This window comes from Halyomorpha halys, unplaced genomic scaffold, assembly GCF_000696795.3.
Source record: "Halyomorpha halys isolate HHAL.00 unplaced genomic scaffold, Hhal_1.1 Scaffold6.1, whole genome shotgun sequence".
Lineage (NCBI taxonomy): Eukaryota > Metazoa > Arthropoda > Insecta > Hemiptera > Pentatomidae > Halyomorpha > Halyomorpha halys.
The window spans coordinates 32,222-38,083 of record NW_027111275.1 but is presented as its reverse complement, the minus strand read 5'-3'; positions in this window follow the sequence as shown (position 1 = coordinate 38,083).

Below are 5,862 nucleotides of genomic sequence, written 5' to 3'. Positions count from 1 at the left end.
TATATATATATAGTTGACCGTAAAGATTTAAATATAAGATGGTCAGGGTTGCGGTCAAAAAAAGAACAAATAGTTTAAAACTATTTTAATGTCCGACGTTTCACCCCACTTTGCAGGGCTTCATCAGGGCTACTCAAAGCGAACGGTTGATTTGAATTTGATTTCACAGCCTTCAACCATTCACTTTGAACAGCCCTACAAAGTGGGGCGAAACGTCGGATATTAAAATAGTTTTAAACTATTTGTTCTTTTTTTTACCGCAACCCTGACCATCTCCTTATATATAAAATTAATAATATTTCGTATTTAAAATTTTAACATATTAAAAAACTTTAATTATAAAATCCTACTCCAATTGTATGGGGAGGTTGTACCTGGTGTCATGGTTGTAGCAATCTACTTTTTAAGGGGTCCTGAAGATTGTTGTTATGAATAAAACAGTTCAAGCTCCACTAATATTATTATAAATACTGAAACTGAGTAGTTATTATTAAATTATATTTGTACTATCATTATTGAGTAATTTTATAACAAAAAAAATTGTGTTTTATGTATTGTAAAACAATAAATACTTGTTTATGTAATGTTAATAAGTTTAATTTTTACAATATCTTATGAAAGTTTCACTTTCATAATATTATGGACAGAAGTAAAAAAAAGGAATATTTTAAGTGGGAAAGAGCCTGCTGCATTATTTTTCCCAGGGCCCAGACTCTGTTGACAGTACTCTCTCGATCAGACATACTTATTTTTAGCCTGGCAGGAGTGTCCTACTTTTTTGTCCCCTAAGAGGTGTCCCGTGAGCATTTATCTCATGGTAGGCGATATGTACTTCTTTAAAAATGTAACTGGGTGTGATGATTACAAAATTTATTATTACTTTCAAAGTAATTTGAATTTTAAATTTTAAATTCTACTACCTCTCCCTAAAACATACAAGAGCTGTAGCTATGGATAATAAAGTTATGCATATCCCTTACTGATGACCATTTGGTTGAGTGACTTGTTAGTAACAATTTTGTGCTTCTCTCCGGGCAACTGTTAGTCGTCAGCTTATAAGAGGAAAATCACCTCAGACTCTTTATTAGCATATTCTACCTTGGCCCATAATTGTATACCATGTTGACATATTGTATATTACACGAAGACAGTGTATATATTATATATAAGCTGGTCATTTTTTATTAAATTGTGTAGCAGAGATCCAAAAAAGAAAAAATATTAAAAGAAAAATAATAAGTAACAAAAAATAAAGAAAATTCAATAAATAAATAATAACAATATTTAAAGCACAACAGAAAATGTTTCTATATAAATTGTCTGGGTATTTGTGAAGATATTTTCTATTACTGAAGCCTTTGCAGCTTGACTACTAAAACATAAAATAGTTAGTTAATGTTTATGTCCATGGTTGTAGGTTGAAAATTTTTTTGGACAAATTGAGATCTTTGAGTGGCTCAATTTGGAAATTTTTAAGTTGCATAGATTTAGCTAATTCTTTTTGTTTAGCATTACCTGAATATTGCTTGTTTTGTTTTTGTTGCTGTTGTTATTATACATGACCTTGTCTTGTATCAATTCTCGCACTCTCACTTCAATTGTGTTTGAACCGATGGTAACAGTCATAAGATTGCAGAAGTAGGAAGTATTTAGAGCATGTTTCAAACCTGATACATTTATTTTTTTTTTTTTTAATGGCTGAAATTTTGAAATTTCAACATTCATGGGTTTTTGACTTTTGATATTTTTTGTTGCATACTAAACAGGTACAATTTGCTTTTCTCTAACAATATTTTCAAGCCTTAACAGCCCATTAATACTTTTTTTGCTGACAAATAGGCCATTTTCTCAAAAAATCAACTACAAAAACTGAAGATAAGAAGCATGCATAAAAAAATGTTGTCCCCCATACCCTTGTTTCCTAGGAGGGCTAATAAAGGGTCTGAGGTGATTTGTCTCTTATAAGCTGACGATTAATAATTGCCCGGAGAGGAGTAAAAAAATTGTTACTCACTTTCTGCTAACAATTCATTCAACCAAATGATCATCAGTAATTTTATTATCCATAGGGCATTTTTAACAAGCGGCATCCAGATGGCAATATGACCCATGGTAACGACCATGTACTTCAAACCTTTTTACATCAGAATCCATTGAAAAATTATTTTTCAAAGATTTCTTGCTTGATTAGACTATTTTGGTGACCTTAAAGACTATTAAATTTTTTGAGATCCTCTAGAAACTACTGATATACTATCTATTATCCATGATATTAGGATTATGATAGGGATACACTTCTTTCGAGCCTAGTCAAACGTTACATGTCAAAGGGATGTCAAATGTAGAAGGGTTGAAGATTTTAGACGGTAAGTCTAAAAGAATGACTTATTCCTTCCAACCAGAATGACGAGTCAAAGATGCAAAGTGACAATTCTATTAACCAATTTTGTTTTATGTTAAAGGAAATCACCACAAAAAAAAAATTTATTTAAAACAAACTCAAAAAAAAAAAAAAACGTTTTATTTACTGATAAATAAATGCTAAGACAAAGTATGCTTGTTATGTATTTAATTGTAATATTACTCTCTTTAAACATTTTTTTACACTGCTATAATTTGTGATTTATTTAGTGATTCTTATTTTATCTTTTTCAATGTTTAATAATTTTAAATCTTATTGCTATTTTCACAATCCTACCTAAAAATTTTTTTCTATTTTTTCTTTCACATTAATTACATATTTCTGTTGTTTTTATTATTATACGAACTAAATTTTATATTTTGATCATCATAGGAAGTAAATAATTTTTTATTATATCTGTCAGTTTAGGAAAAGATTAAATTTTAATGCATTGTTTTTGAAAACAAGAAAACCTTACCCTATCCCAAATTTAAGTAGTCAAAAAAGAGAGCAATTTTACAATTACCTAAGCATATTACCTTATAGCAGCGTTTATTTATTTTGTTTATACTTTTTTGTGTTTGGGTTTTCTTTTATAATTAAAAAAATTAGTGAATGTTATTGTCATCAGGCACCTTTTATCAATTGTTTCAGGTTGAAGATTGTGCTCTTTATTCTACTCTTAAATACCATTCTACATTTGATGATCACTACTATAAACCAGAAATTGCATTTTTTGTTCCATAGCTTTAGATTCCACCAAACCATGACAGAAATTCAAACCATCGAAAAGTGAGTCAACTAACACTAACTTTATTTTGGACAAATTACACGTTTTTGGTTGTTATTGTTTTTTTTTCACAGTTTAGCACGTTTTCAGTTTTTTCTGCACAAAATTGCACATTTTACTCTTTTCGAGCTAAATTATTATTTTTATTTAATGCTTGAATAAATTTCCTATATTATACACACATAGGTGTAATTATGCCAGGATTTATCCATTTTATCATTTTTTCCTTATTTAATTTATAGTTTAAAATTGACAAACTTGAGGAAAAAGCATTGATCAACATATAAAGAGTCATATTCACCCTAAAAACCAAACAAAACAAGGAAACACAAGTAGCGATTTTTCTTGAAATAGTATTAACCATTGGTTTCAAATAACTATGAAAAAACCTTTCTTGAATAAGCCTATCAAAGAGTCCATTCAGTGTTATTGGTTTCAACTTGAATTCCTAGTCTGTCTATAGCTCTTGATTCTTCTATCTGACTTATACCAAAAACTCCTTCCTACATAGTGCTTTACATATTTTTTTTTTCTAAACTTAAACTTGAGGTAATTTTAAGAAGTTATGAAATTGAATTAATTAGAAATATGAAATCGTTTAATGCCATTAGCTCCCTCATAGCTCTTCCATTATGGGCAATATTTTATGTTTTTAATTTGAGTAGTTTAGTTTTTTATATGTGCTTGTGTTATGCCTCTATGGCCAGAGAGATCAAGTATGTAGTGTATGTTGTGAGGTGGTGTAACCATAATCTCCTTCAAAGCAAAAGGTAGCCAAAAAGGCCAAGCTCAGGAAAATAAGGCTTATCTTGAGGTAATTAGGTAATTAGGTTAAATTGAGGTAAAATAGCTGTCATTTTAATCTAAACTAAAACAGAAGGCAGCCAGTGTTTGGGTCATACTTTTCTTCTACTCCTCTGCAGTGTCCCTGGAAGCTACATAAGGTCAGCCTTTTTGGCTTCACTTTTGCAGCCAGCTTATCCTCTACATTATATTTCTTCCTCCAGGAGCTAATGCTGGATTATGAATCTGTAGGTCAGTGGTTAGCAACTAGAGCTCAACAAAATAATTTAGGAATGGATCATTCAAAATCTATTCATCACAGTTCTGAACCTTATCAAGATTTTCTTCAAATTTTGCACAGGTGTTGTGTTGGTTGGTGGTTCATAGATCCCTATGTGGCACAGATTAATAAATCACTTCCAGAGAAGAGGGGGAAAAAGAGGGTTGAAACCTCTCTGGTAAGTGCCTGGTCGCAGACTGGTCACATTAATTTTAAATTTTATATTTCCAGGAATTCTAAAGAGATGAATATTCCTTAATAACATTAAAAAGTAGTTGTAAATATTATTCAGTGATTAGTTTCATGATTAAATTGGCAGAGAGGCAATAATGGCCCGAACATATCCATAAACGGATATTATTGAGCAAGTAGCTGTTGAAAGATTGAGGTTGATGACATAAGTTTTAGGTTTTCCCTCAACCACCTCGGTCCGGGTCGTGCTATGATGTATTTCAATTAACTCACATCAATCTTTTCCGCAAATACGTTGATATAATCTCATAAAAAAAAGATATAGTAAAAATGAAATATCTCTAAACAATATAATTAAAAATCTTGTAGATTTGCATGAGGTAAATGAAAAGTTCAAATTTAAAACAGTTGGGAAAATTATAATATGTAATTAATGATGGAAAATCCTGTTAAAATTGTTAGGAAATTTTAGATTTTGCTTCTTCCCCAAATAAATGGCCGTAGCAACTTTCCTTAAACACAAAAGCAACTTTTGAGTATTATACTTTAACTGAATATACAAAAATGTAAATTGGTATAAGAAATTGTAACCCTGTAAGAAATCCTTGGTACCCAGGATCAAATCAAGGGGGGAGGGTCATGGTCGTTCAGGTTGTGACATTTCAGCACGGAAAAGGTGAATAAAACCAAAATTTTAAAAAAATTATAAATCATTATATATAATTATTGCAATTATTTACTTGAATAGAAAATTCAAGTTTTATTAAATTAATAATTGTTTTTCACTTCTGGGGAGGGAGAGGGGAAGGGAGCAACTCCTCCCTGGGTACCCCATGAGTATAAGATTCGTACTTTTATCTTATCCGAGCCGAGTTTTATCAATAATGTTGGAAAAAACACTTTCAAAACAATCTTTGAAAATTCCCACTTGAAGCGGAAAAGCTTTGATGTTTTGCCGTGTCCTCTTACTGATTTTACTCATAGAAGTCATGCTTGTTATATTGTGCCCAAGGATACTAACAACATTTGGTAATTCCCCATGAGTTCAACTTTTGCAAGTAAATATTTTTCACTTTGTAGCTTTCAATACCAAGTTTCAAAGGTACTAATAAAAATCCTCACTAACCTGATGCTTAGCGCCTTGTTCTAAACAGCTGATAATCTTATCGCCTAATAATATTGGATAACATATGTGTATATATATATATATATATATATGAATAATTGACCGTATAATTTCAAATAATGGAGATCAGGGTTGCGGTAAAAAAAGAACAAAAATAGTTTGCAACAATTTATTTTCCGACGTTTCGTCCATTTGTAGAGCTTAATTAGGCCTAAAAATAAACAAAAACAACTTAAAACATTTTGAAATATTAAGATAAAAAGGTATAACAGAAAAAATAGAATAACAAT